Source organism: Triturus cristatus, chromosome 5_2 (genome assembly GCF_964204655.1).
Source record: "Triturus cristatus chromosome 5_2, aTriCri1.1, whole genome shotgun sequence".
NCBI classification, from domain to species: Eukaryota; Metazoa; Chordata; class Amphibia; order Caudata; family Salamandridae; genus Triturus; species Triturus cristatus.
In genome coordinates, this window is record NC_140588.1 from 732,235,412 (window position 1) to 732,250,712 (window position 15,301).

The window sequence follows — 15,301 nt, forward strand, 5'->3', positions numbered from 1 at the left end:
CCACTTCTAATCACTCACTTTCTTACACTCAGAGAATAAAAAAAGAATAAGTTCCTGTTCACCAAAACAACACAATAATACTAACTGTGCCCAATTTTATGATGAATACTGAAAACACAAACAGATGTGCTACATAGAGATACTTTGTAACTTTTTCAAATGCCTTGTCTTTTCCTAATGACTCATTTACTTTTATCCACTTCCATCTCACAACAATATATATCCATAGCTCCTAAATACCTGCATTTTTTAAAACTGAGGTTTCGTGTTCTCTCAATCATTGTTACACATAAGTATAATATTACATTTGTGACTGTGTGTGCAATGCAAGTAATTACTCTCATTGACTTTTAATTGCATGTGTTTGGTAAGTGAGCTCTAAAAGGTTTCATTAGTATTCATTATGCACAAGAGATCATAGCATTTCTCCTCAAAATAATTTTACTAATGAAAGTGAACCGCTTTTACTCAATCACGATGACGCCAAAAATTTAAATTACCTATTAAGTTAACTAAATTAGAGCTTGTTTTAATATAGAACTAGTACAGATAGGCAGGGGTGCATTTTCTGTAGAGAGAACAACAAAATAAATCAAGCATAGCATAAAAACTGTACAAATCCTTATTCAAAAAAAGGTAACGGCAACAAGATAACTTTGACAAATCAAGGCTTCACAGGAAGAAGATAGACAGGAGAGTGGTTAAGAAGAATACAGTTTAGTTAGCTGCAATTTAAATTTTCAAACATTCACTATAGCTTGAAGTTTGAGTCTTGTTACCAAGTTTACATTTTTAAATGTGCCAATGTAATTTCTTATTTTTTTTAAACTGAACAGGGATAGAAAATAAGAACGGTGAGCATTCTTTTATATATCAATATTGAGGCAACCGGCAACGCTGCCTTTCAATTTCATTTAAAGAAAACGTTAAATACTGCCCTGAAAAGCCCCAGTTTCATCGTTAGTTGTTCAGTCGCCTTTTCTTCCTCCTAAAACCTGGACATATATTTAGATAATGAACTGGTTAGCCCGCTATAACAGTAGAAGTGACAAATTTAGATTTTTCAACTAGACAACTGAGAAGATGGTACAACACATTGATTGAAGGCTGGCAAACCTTCCGAAGACAATTCTGCACTGTCTCTTAAGGGACAAACAAGCCCTATTGAGTTCAATATGCCTATGGATTATCTCTTGGGCAACAAGGAAGTGCTGTGGAGTTTGTAATCATTGTGGATAACTCCTTGTGAAACAAACGTGCTACAGAGTTCATTGCAAGATACTTTTCTGGTTCTAGATGAATTTGTTGACTTCACAGAAGAACATATAGAAGGATTCCACAAACAAGTCCCTCCTGCAGCATCTATGTATCACGATTGCTTAGCAAGGATAATATGGATCATGGGGAGCTTGTATTCTGTTTTTCAAGATGGTTGGCACCTTTGATAAGACGCATGAGAGTCATGTGGCATCTGGGGACATGGAGTCTTTCTTGCCTTTACACAGGAGTTCAATGACTTTGCAAGGCCGATGTCCAAGCAGTGCCCAGACTCTTAACAGTCATCCATTCTCCACTGTTCCTGAAGATCTGCATGATCATGAGACTCGATGTAGTGCATCAGGCAGGACCAGAATACAATGGTAAGTGTGTTTTATGCTGCATTGGCTATGGTGCACAAGTCCCAGTCTCTTGCAACAAAGGTTTCACTTGCACCACCGAAACATCTCGATTGCTATCAAGAAACATTACAAAACATAAAAAAATTATAACCATGAATTGATGATGGTTTCCGCCACTGCAAGTCTATCTGAGAGTCCTGTGTTAACATATTGCTTGTCCCGACCCTGCTTGTGCAGAGAACATAGTGCAGGCATTGCAGATGGACACCTCCCAAATGGCATCTATACTCTGCATGCACTGCTTACCTCCTCTGCTACATAGGAATATTCAAGAGTCCCAGAATTACAGTATAGAAAGGAGAGGGAGTACCACAGAAAATGATAGTCCTTCAATACATTGACATTGTTTCTACCTTGTTCTTTTCTGGACCGTGTCCTAATAAATGACCCCACTATGAAACTGGAGTATTAATTGAGGGCTGTGAGAACCTAACTCAAAAAATAATCACAACACTCATCAGGGTTGTGAGAAATTGTGTTGTTCGTTGACTGGTGTGTTAGTCCAGGTCAAGCAAAACCACTTTCTCTGGCAGGGTGAACCACAAAATGTCACTGAATTAACCTGTGCATAACCTTGGGTAGCTTGGCACAAAACACAGTCAGGCTTAACTTAGAGGAAATGTGTAAAGTATTTATGTAGCACACAAACAGTAAAAAAGTGAAAACACAACACAAGAAAAATGCCACACTAATTTAGAAAAATAGAGTACATATTAATAAATTATTTGACACCAAAATGATAACAACTCAGTCAGTACTTACCTTCGGATTTAGAAGAATTTTCAAGAACAATGTTCTGAGAAGGTAAAGTTCAGCAGGGCAAGCCTGTAGGTGATGTCCGAGGAGGGAGCGTCATTATCGGGGAACTGGACGAAGTCCCAGTGAAGATTTCTACCTTCGGACTTAGTCACTTTTATGGAAGTCAGAAATCTCCAGCGGGAAAAGACAAGAGTCTGTAGCCGAAGACAGTTTCAGGAATTCAGATAACCCTTTAGCGAAGGGCCACTGAACAGGATTTGCTGCTGCAGAGAAGAACATCATGGGAGCAGCTGTGAAGTCAGGTTGACCAGTGATGCACCTTGGGTTGATCAACGGGAAGGTTGGTCTTGGTCTTCCCTTAATTCTCAGAGTAGTTTTTAGCTAACATTTTTAAGTCCTAAGATTTGTATTTTTAGTAGCAGGGCATCTTTAGCACTACAACCAAGGATCCAGGTGCGGGTTCAAGATGATGGGAACCTTTCATCTCCCTGTGGCTCTGAACTGGACATTGGAGTCGCTCTGGTAGTCCTGGGTTCAGGGGAAGACACAGAGTTCAAATAGCAGCACTGGCCTCTGAGGGGCCAAGCAGACCTTCAAAGAGCCGCAAAGCAGTCTTGTGGAGTATACAACAGGCCACAGCAGCAAGCAGTCCTCTGAGAGTCCTTCTGCAGGTGCAGAAAGTTAGCTGAAGAGTGGGTCTGAGGACTCTGTTTTTATATCTGGTGACTCCTTTGAAGTTGGGAGAAGTTTATAGAGGTTTCTCTTTGAAGTGCTTGGAATTTCCTGACTCCCTGCCCTAGCTCCAAACTGGCTACAGTGACAATGTGGAGGTTACAAGCTGTATGAAAGGCAGAGACGGGCCTATTCAGTTACAAGTGGGTTGTTTCCAGCTCCGCCCCTTACCCACCCCAGCCAGCACATGGACCATTCAGGCACACTTAATCCCTCTATTATGTGACTGTCTGGGAGTAATTAAGTAAGTCTAACTGTCAGTTACACCCAATCATGTGACCTAAGACAGACTTCAGGCATCAAAAGGCTAAGGTCAACTTTCTAAAAGTGGCATTTTCAAAATGATCATTTTAAATCTGACTTTGCCATTAAAGAGGATTTCTAATTATAATTCATCGATACCAAACATGAAATGTTTAGCTGTTTAACACATATCAAATGTAATGAGGCAACCCAATGTTATGCTATGGGACAGATAGGCCACACAGTAGTAAAAGACGAATTTAAAAACATTTCACTGCCAGAACACGTAAAACTTGAGGGTCGAAGAACCACTGAATGGTTCCATGTCCAGCCTTCCAATTACAATGCACCCTGCCCTATAGCTTCCAAAGACCTCCCTTAGGGGTGGCTTATATGCAATAAAAGTGGAGTTTAAGGCTTGGAAAAAGGAGGTTATATTGCCAAGTCCAGTTGGCAGTTGAAACTGCCTTCAGGGTGCAATGGCAGATCTGGGACATGTTCCAAGGTGCTACTGAAGTGGGTGGCACAATATGTGCTGCAGGCCCACTAGTAGCATTCAATTTACAGGCCCAGGATATGTGGTATACCACTCTACAATGGACTTAGAAGTAAATCAAATATGCCAATCAGGTGTAAACCAATTTGACCTTGTTTAGGGGAATGAGCACAAGCACCTCAGCACTGGTTAGCAGTGGTAAAACTGTGCAGAATGCTAAGGCCAACAGAAACGAATACAGAAATATAAATGTAGGGTGAAGGCAAAATGTTTGAGGGTGACCCTGCAGAGAGGGCAAAGTTCTGTAAGGGTGACCTACTGAAGTCACTAAATAAACCTGTGCTTAACCCTCTGGTAGCTTGGCACAAAGCAGTCAGGCTTAACTTAGAGGCAATGTGTAAAGTATTTATGCAGCACTCAAACAGTAAAAGGTAAAAAAGGAAAATAAAACAAGCAGAAAACAGAAACCAATTTAGAAAAACAAATAAATGTATTAAATAAATGCACAAAAATGACAAAAATCCAAGAAGTAGATTCAGAGATATATTTTTTTAATTCTGAATTAAAATGGCATCAAAAAGCACAAAGAGGCATCCGCTGTAATCTGATTGCACTAGACCAGGTCAAAGTTAATGCCAACAGCGATGGAGCCCGAGCCAGATACAGGAACAAGTTCATCCAGTTGGAAAGTTTTCCTTCTGACGTACAAACGTTTATGGAGAAAAAGTAGTCATCGAAGAGTCATCGATAGGACAATCTGCGATCTGAAGCGGGGCTCGATGACAATAGGTTGCTGTAGATGGGTTCTGGTGTGGTCTAAGACGAAGTTGGGAAAGCTCTGAGTCGGTGAAGCTTGTGCCCAGGAAAGCCTCGACATCGAAAGGTTGCTACTTAGCATTGGTAGAAATGAAGCCCTCTATGTTCGGACATACAAACCTTTCAGGTAGTCAGATCTTCTTCAGCGCACAAACTAGCAAGCTGAGGCTGACTGGCAATTGGACGTCAACAGCTGTGGCTTCAATGGTGATCCCGGTCTCCGTAGGTTCTCCAGGCAGAAAGTTAGCAAACTTTTCTCAACCCCAGCGTTTGCTGTGTGGACAGTAGGAGTGCTTCCTAACATAAGCCAATGGTCTAGTATGTGGGGGAACCACTTGGGGGTTAGGACTCACTACAACAGAGGCCAGCAGCAGGGACCAGGGAAGGTCATGTTGGAACTGGTCAACTGGGAAGTTGCAGGGAGAAAAGTCTTTGGAAGCGTGTTGTATTCCTGTAGCTCAAACAGAAGGGCAGCCAATTGACCTTTGGAGTCACTTCTGGGATACTTGGTTCAGGACTAGCAGGTCCTGTCTTCCTTCCGGTTCTTTGGACAGCAGGGCAGACCTTCTTCTTCCGATCCTCCACAGGTCTAGGAGTGTTCTGATGAGAGATCTGTGAGGTCCAGTTTTATGCCCAGTGGCAGCCTATGAATGGAGAAAATTCTTGGCCACTCACTAATCAATGGGGTAAAAGAACCCAGGGATGACCCTACCCATTTTTTTTAGCACTTCCTGTGTGTTTTACTGTAAACTATTCCACAGTGCCACTCCCCAGCTAACTCCAACATGGCAGAGCCCTTTTCCCAAGTAAGACTTCTCTGTACCCACCCAGAGGTGTGGCCATGATAATGGGCAAACCCTCCCTTATGGTCACTCCAAACCAATTCTGGTGCAGCCATCCCTTCCCCCCCATACTGGGTGTAGAGCCAAACTGACTAAGAAGACAAAGGGAAGCATGCCTAGAATTGAGCTACAACTGCCTGAGACAGGGTAGGCATCCTTTCAGGCTCTGGAAGTGGCTGGGCATAGCCCCCAGGTCATCATGTCAAGGGATGGGTCACCCTCCCAACTCCTAGGCCCCTTTGTGTACTGTCTGAGAGCAATCTACATCCCACCACAGGAGAATCATTCAACAGTCAGGTGACACTGGTAGAAAGACCCTTTTGACTTAGGCAGAGAAATGACAACTTTCTAAAAGCATCATTTGTAAAAGAGTAATATAAAATACGACTTAAACATTAAGTTGGATTTTAAATTACTATTAAATTCAGTCCTTGACTCATATTTTTAGCTCCTCCCAAACTGAAATCAAGCAACACAAGTTCTTATAGTGTAACCCAGTGTTTTTCCTACGGGAGAGCCAGCCCTGTCACAGTGGAAAACAACTTTGAAAGTGTTTTACTGCCATAACATGTAAACATTGAACATACATGTCCTACTTTTTCAATACCATGTATACTATCCTATGGGCATTTAGGGCCTTTGAAATGGGCATGTAAACTGCACACATATGCTGCAGGGGCAGGCCTAAGGACCTAAAATGCATGGGCTTTATAAAAAAAAGGAAATCTGGATGGACTGGAACATTACAGATCGATATCTCAACTCCCCTATGTGGCAAAGTTAGCAGAGTGTGCTGTCTTCAACCTCATTTCTGCCTGTGTTGAAGAGAAAAGATGAATTCATCCTACTTAAGCAGGTTTCAGATCAGGGAGTGGCACTGAATCTGTGGTCATTACTATTATGGAAAATCTTTTGCATTATGCAGATTGTGATGCTCCAGCAATGCTGACCTTACTTGGCATGTCTGCTGTCTTTGAAACCGTGGATCACCAGGTACTTCATAGGCACTTGGCAGCCTGGATGAAGGACAGCTGCCTGAAGCTAAACTCAGAGAAAACCGAAGTCCTCATCCTCGGACCCTGCAACTCCGCCTGAGACAACACCTGGTGGCCTTCCGCCCTCGGGAGCCCAAGCACCCCCACAGACCACTCTCGGAACCTCGGCATCATCCTAGACTCCTCCCTCTCCATGAACCGCCAGATGAATGCTGTCACCTCCACTAGTTTCAACTGCCTTTGCATCCTCCGTAAGACTTCAAATGGATCCCCCCACGACTGCAAAAGGTCAGTCACCCACGCACTCATAGCCAGCAGACTGGACTACGGCAACGCCCTCTATGTCGGAATCAACAGAACTCTTCTACACAAACTCCAAACCATCGCGGCATCCAGACTCGTCCTCGGGACACTGCACCACGAGCACATGACTCAACACCTACGAGGCCTCCACTGGCTCCCCGTCGAGAATCGGGTTACCTTCAAACTCCTCACCCACGCCTACAAATCCCTCAACAACATTGGACCCAAATACCTCAACAAGAGAGTATCCTTACACGCAGCCAAGAGGAGCCTCCCCTCCGCCGACCTCGCCCTGGCAGAGGTCCCCCGCATCTGCAGAAACAGAACCAGCAGGAGAGCTTTCTCTACATCGAAGCCAAAACCTGGAACGAGCTCCCTGTGAACATCAGACGCTCCCCAACCCTGCACACGTTCAGGAAGGACCTCAAGACCTGGCTCTTCGACTGATCCAGAGCCACCCCACCCCACAAGCACCTTGAGACCCTCACAGGTGAGTGGCGCACTTTATAAACCCCTGATTGATTGATTGATTGATTGATTGATGGTTATCTCAGGAGCGGCCTTAAAACGGTTTTGCAGCTTTCTGTCTGATAGAAGCTTTTAGGTGGAGATTGATACTAACTCGTCGAGATCCAAGCCCCTAAACTGTGGAGTACATCAAGGATCAGTGTTATTGCCTTTATCATTGAAGTTCTACATGGCACACTTGACCCAACTTAGTCAATCTAGCAGACTAAGCAGTCTATTTACTAAAATCCCCTTTGGCGATGTTTAGAGGCAAAAATAATAACGCTGTGTGAGTGCCAGTGTACTGCGACAGCCCAGCATCAACAGTACTACTCCAAAATAAATTAGCATCACAAAAGCAGTAAAAAAAGTATGAAAGGCAGCGCAAAACTGTAAACACATACAGCAAAGCAGAGTTGACAATGCAAAATGGAACATAGAGGAGAAAACCAACAAGATACTCAAAGAAACAATGAAGAAATGACAAAATCAGCAGCAGAATTATCTCACGTGGTCTCACATCAAGAAGGACGGAAAAGGAAATTAAAATTCACACCAGAAGAGGTAGACATCTCAATAGCAGAGGTGACAAAGTATCAGCACCAACCTTTTGTCACTTCCAAAGTACCCGCAGCCAAAATTCTGGATTATGGAGAGAGATCTAAAATAAAACCAATACAGTAGCTCCAACAGTGTGAACAGTTGAAGAGGTAAAAAAAGCTGCCACGATTGCAAGAGGTGCGCAATAGAAAAAAGTGCACACAACTGTAATTGTGCAATGGCAACAGGTGGGGGGACAGATTGCCACAGCCCATTAACAGCAATGCAGAAGTAAGTTGCATTAGTAATTGGACCCGAACTGGTTGAAGAACTTGAAAGGCCAGATACAGCTATGACTGGGTGCAATACAATAACCAGTAAGTGTATTTGCATCATATATATGTTCTCACATATTACTAAATCAATTAAAAAGTGCAATAATTATTTGTCATGGCAATATTCGCACACCTGAACTCCGGTATCAATGTTACACTGATGAATAAGGTAACATTTACCCCTAGATTTGCATGAATTGCAACAAAAACTGAAAAACAAATCCCAAGCATTCACCATATTTGTAAAACCTACACAATGCACCATGTCGGGATAGGATATAAAGGGGTGCCTAGTACCTGTGGCCCCAAACTTCTACATGCATAATCCATGAGAGAGTATGAAATGGTTGAGCCCAAACATGTGAAGGTATTACCCTTCACTTACATATAATATATGGCCGCAAAATCAAAATATCAATAACTACTCACATTGTGTCAGACAGACCTTGTTTGTGTGTCATGTACTTGCAGATCATGCATTTGTGCAAACTTACCAACTGTGTGAAAACGAAGGGGCAGATTTACAAGCCCCTTGAGACATTTTTGTGCTGCCACTTGCGGCCCATTTACAACGTGATGAATCCAAGGAGATGCGTCACGTTGTAAAGTCCTGCGCCACATTGTACCTGCGTCAGGTATAATTTATGCAGGGTGGGCGTTCCCATACAAAAAGCCATGTAGAACTGATGCAGTGAAATTTACAACATTTCACTGCATCACTTTACACCTTCACTGCTTCAAATTCCCTATGCCTGCTAAGATCAGGCGAAGTAATGACACAGGGCTTTTTGAATGGGACTCACCTATCTGTTGTGGCGCATTGCTGGAGTTGTGTCACTTTCATGAGCAACTTCAGCAATGCTTCACTTTTGTGCCTGAATTTCTGACGCATCCGTTAAGCCTTGCGCCATGGACGACTGTATTGAAAATACAGTGCATTTATGGTGGCACAAGAACATTTGGTGCTGGTGCAAGGAAACTGACGCATCAATGCAGATGCTTCAGTTCCTTGTAAATGAGGCCCTAAATTGGCAAATAAATATACATATATGCATCCTGTCTGCTCAGTGTACCAGGCCTGTGAGCCATCTTTAATTTGTGTGCATAAAATGCCACTGTAGTGAACTTAGTCATGGAACAAAGTTACCTGCACATCCATTCATCCACAAATATCACCTAAATACATACAGGAGTTTTTAGCCCTGCTATACTTGGTGTGGCTTTCCCTGAAACTACTAGCCTACAGGCCTCCTGTGTTCCCAACAAATTTGTGTATCTGCTCTTAGGGTTATGTAAAACAACCATTGCCAACCAGTGCAAATGTGGTACTTCTCCACCCTCGAAACATTGTAGTATTTGCCTTTACCAATAAGTACATTTATTGTACTTGTAGGTCCCCAGTAAAGTATCAAAACCAATGCCCAGCCCCTGTAAATCAATTACATCTAGTGGGGCGCCTGCACTGTTTGTGCCACTCAAATAAGTAGCACATTAAACAGGTCTCGGGCATGGCATTGCAGCCTATGTGCGGAGTTCCAAAATGTCAGTTCAAGCATTCAAATGAAAACTAGGATATGGGCTAACTTGTCTTCCACTTCATCAATGTCTGAAATGTAGCATAAATTCTTAACACTTGACCTTTAAGTGAAGCCCTAATGCTCTGTGCCAACCAACTGGATGGTTGAGGGGAGGTAAATAGAAAGCTGCCCTGTGTTTCACCCTGATAATCAATCAACCAGAACCCCATTTTACTCACTGAGGCATCATATTGTTAGTAGCAAATAATAGAGAGAGATTTTGTGCAACATATAATCAAACGATGGTATATTGAAAGTGAAATATGTGCAAACTGCTGCTCCATAAATGTAAACTATGCTGTGATGTTGCATTGTAAATGAATCCTTGATAAACATCACATACTTTTACTCATGCTGTAGATGTATAAATGTAACATGAAAATAAAGTTTCATCTCCTTTTCTGTGTAGCAATTCCCACTGTGCCTGACCAACCACAAAATGATGAGCAAGCAAATGAGGATTTATGTACCTCCATGGCTCTCCTAGATGACAACACTTTGTTCATCATATTAAACTACATAGAAACACTGTCACAGCAGACTGTTGCCCACAGTGATGATGTTGGAATCACACAGGTTGAAATGCAACCTAGTCCTCAAAGGACAAGAAGGAAATGCAGACAGAAATCTAACGGAACATAAGAAGTGGATGAATTTGACAAACAAATACACAAATCACAGGATCAAACATGTGAAACAGTGCAAAAAGAATTTTCAAACTTACATGATGGCTCTAAAGATATGAAGGAATGTCTAAATCCAAGCAAACCAGTGCCCAACAAAATAGAAGGTCTGTATTCCTTCTTTTTATTTTTTTTAAAGTCTTTATTTTACCATTTTTGCACATTTTAAACAGGCAATCCGAGCAGTACTCGTATATCATGGAAAAGCGTCTGTTAGCAGTAGAGTCTAGCACCCCACAACAGAAGAGGAGCAGATAAATTATGCAATAATGACTACTAGGGGTCCAATGACCGCGTCTATCGAGAGTGGGCACCAGGGCCCAAATGCTGTCCCACTAAGTGATGCATAGATGGTTCAGGCATGGTGCAAATTAAATCAACTGTGAGCATAGGTTACAACAAAGGAGGACAACTCAAATCAAGGAAGGGTAAGAGAGTCACTTGAGACCTGCCACCATATGTAATATAGCCGGGAAGGAAAAGTGGGGGGGAGGGGCTCTGGGCCCACCGAGCCCAAGGACGATGGGAGTCTGTAAGAGAAGGATACAATGATCCTGGGTGCCTGCGCTACTGAACACCCAAAAGAGAGGGGGGTGCTGGAGCAGGGTTTTCTGTTTAAACCCGAACATCAGCTTATATTTTTATATGTCATAATTAAAATTATTAATAATTAATTACTAGATATTAATTTTGTCAAGTCTCCGACTAATCAACCTTACTAATGAAAGAATTCGGGATTGCAATTGCATGGCTTAATTAATACGTGAACTAAGTTGGTGAGCAAATTAATTAAATATGTGTGGCTAAAGTGCTATTTGGTATGTGTTTGCGCTTTGAAATAATACGCTTTTAATGTTTCTTTATGTTGCAGTTGGCTAGATAATTACATACACATAAGGGTTTTAGTGGGAATTAACACTGTATAATCATTACGATGTAGTAACGTTGTTTTGTGTTTCTTTTAATTAAGATGGTCCATTTTGGCCTAGTGAAAGATGGCCGATATTTACAGCCTGCATTTGAGTAGTTGGAATATGAAGAGAGGCCTCGCTGAATGTGGTTGAAAACCTGACCTCGGCCTCTGTCTATATTAAAAGTTTCCGTGTGGACAGCAGCTCTGGGCTCGATGCCAGTTATCCTTGGGAGAGAATAAGAGCCACAATGAACATTTGATAAACTTGCGGTGGCATCACTATGATTCCGAGGAAGAGCATTCATGAATGTTGCATTTTTTAGTTGTGCTTCCTTCTTCCGTGTTTTTATTTTTGAGATATTCGAGAGCGGAGGTTTTTTCTAAATGTTGCGAGTCAACATCCTTTCCTGCTCGTTCTGCTCAACGGACGCTTGGAGCTTGTTTGTAACTTTTAATGTGTATGTTTTGCTATAAATATTGTTAGACTAGAGAGGGTCTAAAGCCACTTCTTCCCGAACTTATGCTCGAGAGGATCGATGCTGATTGAGAGGACGGCGACTCGGGAGATTTTACTGAGAGACCTGTACTGACCTAAATACGACATTTAGCTAGAATAGGTAACTATGAGAATAATGATTTTGCTATTGATTGACTTTCATTTGAACTAATTTGGACAAATAACCTTTTGTTTGAATCACAGTGTCGGGTGGTTATTTCTTTGTCAATTTATTAAGATCTTGGATATGTTCTTATTGTTTAAATCATGACTCAAGACAAATCAATTAGGTTGCATTGACCTCAGTTTAGATGCAGATTGATTTAGGATTTCTCTCGTATATTCAGTGGATAGAGTAATAGAATGAATGTTAGTATGATGGGCCCTAGCGTATGATGAGTGTATGTGCGTATGACTGTGGAATTACTCTGTCCGTGGAAGTAGGGAGAATTTATATGCTCCGATCTGCAGCAGTTTCCTGGTAGCAGTATGATGGTTTTGATTATTGTCTTGATCTGATAGATTGCTTGTACATAGGCTTTTGGATTCATTGATTTATTGATTGATGTTGATACATGTACTAATACTATATGTTGAAGTCGTTGTATTGAGTTTTATGTAGTGTGTACGTCTTCTGGAACGTGGGGAGCTGGTGACGGTTCCGTAGTAGGGCAGAGGGAAGTGAGTGCTGCTCTCGGGAAAGACGGGATTGTTGGCCCTGTACGTATGCAGGGAAAAACGTGTGACAATTGAAGTTGCGCGTCGCATTGTCTGGGTTCGGAATCAGTGACATCGCCGTGTGTTACTATTAGAGACATATTTCAGTATAAAAGGAGTGTGTATGGTAGCGAAGGTTATCTGTGAAACTCTGGTCTTAAGTCCCAGGGATCCGTGAGGTTTGCCGTTAAAGCTTATCGCTGGAGAAGTAATAGGTATTCTCTGAGCTTGTTTGAAGGACTGGGCTGAGATAAGCGCTGCTTGGTTAACGTGTGTTATAATTCGGTAGTGGGACAGACTGTTCGCTGTTCTCTGGAAAGGCAGGATTCTGTGTGGATGTGCTACATTTCCTAGTGCGAAAGTGTGTGACTGTATGAGCATTTAGTTAATTGTGAGACTCTTTGGAGCATTCCTGGAGGAAGCAGTTAATGGATGCATGATAGAAGGGCAGAGTAGAGGGATGTGCTACTGTTTCAACGAAAGTAATAATTCCGTAGGGGACCAGAGGTAAGCGCTGTTCTAGAGAGAAGCGGGATTCTTGTGAGGAAGACCTTTCTTTACTATTCTGTGGTTAGCGAAGCAGACAATGGAGATGTTTATATGTTGTAACTAATAGATTTTGTAGAATCGGAAACAGAGTCAACCAAGAAGGCTTTGTAAAGGAGGGGTAGACGAGTGACAGGAGACAAGAGTAGAAGCGACTGCAGCGACTACTGACGTCAGAAAGACCGCGCTGTGATTGGGCAGTGGATTAGAACAGTGCTCGCGCTGTGATTGGTGCGTTGGTGTGAGCCGCCCAGGGATTGGAAGGAGTACATGGTGACGTAGACGCTCCAGGATTGGTGCGTTAGTGTGAGTCGTGCTGTTATTGGACAAAAGATCGTACAGTTGCGGAAGGGACTAGAAGGTTGTGGTAAACGCAAAAATGTATTACCAAACGGAGGAAAAGAAGAAAAAATCCTTGTTCGGTAAAATTAAAAGGTGGTTCGACAAGGATAAAGACATAATAACAAGAGAAGGTGAATTGCTACCTCCGACAAGAACCCCTGCATCCTTCATGGTTGCGAAATATGGGTATCATACCTGTATATGGTTAGACAATTGGGCTAAGTACACTAAAGAATATGGTGTTTTAGCGTTCCCGGAACATGGTTCATTTAATCTGGCCGTGTTGAGAAATTTACGGGAAAAGATGATGTGTCTGGAGCCTAGACCAAGGCCGACACAGTTCGAGGCGTTGGTAGAATGGGAAGATGAGGTACATGAGCGAGAAAAGCAGAGGAGTGGAGGTAATTATAGGTATATTTTTGGGAGGAAATATGATCGTGAAACTCATCATGATCGAATGAGGAGATGGCGAGATGCTAGTATGTCAGAGGGATTATATCCTATGAGAAATGTTGAAGAAATGGAAGGGAGAAAAGGTACGGAAAAGGTACCTGATACAGAATTGAGAAGGTATGGGGCTAATGATTATGAGGATGAAGTCTTGGATGACATGATTTACAAGAGACCACCACCATACAGACCAGAACCAGAAGAGAGAAGGCCAGTTACTACTCCCATAAGAGATATTTTGCGAATTGTTAAAACAGAGATTGCGACACCTGATTTGAAAAGTGGTAGCTCTTTCACGGAAAGGGAGAGAGAGAGAGAGCGAGAGAGAGAGAGTGCAATCGGGGATGAGAAAACAAGAGAATTAGCCAGAACCACATCTGAGTTGACTGAAAAAATTAGAGAGCTAACAAAGAATCTAGAAGCTGTTTCAGTGCCTGTAACCATTGGTCCGGTTATGCCTATTTTTGATAAGCAAAGAATGGGTGAAAATGGTTTGACAGTTCCCTATGTAGGAAATGGTTTGGTTGGTTCTTGTTCTTTGGGAGAGTCAGGAATAAGGACAGAAGAAAATCATTTGAGACAGTTGAGACATGACACATATGGTGGAGAGTTAAATGTACAGCCTAATTCAGGATTGAATACTGGTTGTTTAGGAGGATCAATTTTGGAACCACAGAGGATGGCAGAACAAGTGGGTGCAGTGAAAAGGTCTACAGAAATAACAGCTGAGGATTTGAATGATTGGTTGAAAGTTCTTCAAAAGAAGGATAAAGATTCACAGGCAATTGATGTAGCCAGGTTGCGCATAGAATTGGAGGAGCTTATTGCGGGAACAATTCCTACAGAAATTTTGAAAAATCATCATGATGGAGAATTGTTATTCATGTGCAAGAGTATTACCTGGAGGGCTAAGAGTACACATGACAGGTTAAAAGGAATAGCGAGTGAAATGGGAGTTGACATGGATAAGGTGAAAGCTTTGCAGAAGCCTTACAGGGTGGATTTTTCTGACAAGGACATTGAGAATCTAAATGATGTTGGCAGAACAGGGCAGATTAAGGAAATGATTTCCTTATTGTGAAAATGGGGTGATGTGGAAAAGTGGAAGGATAGATGGTATAAGAAAAGAGAAGATTCCGTGGACAGGACTTACTCAGCATTTCCCATGAGAGAAAAAGAAAAAACAGTGGATGCCTATCCTATGAGAGAGATTCCTGGAGGAGGATATGTACATGTTCCATGGACTAGACAGGATATTTTTTCATTTACGAATGATTTCCCTCGACTGAGAGAAAAGCCCGTTGAGTGGTATAGGCAGGTAGACAGGTTT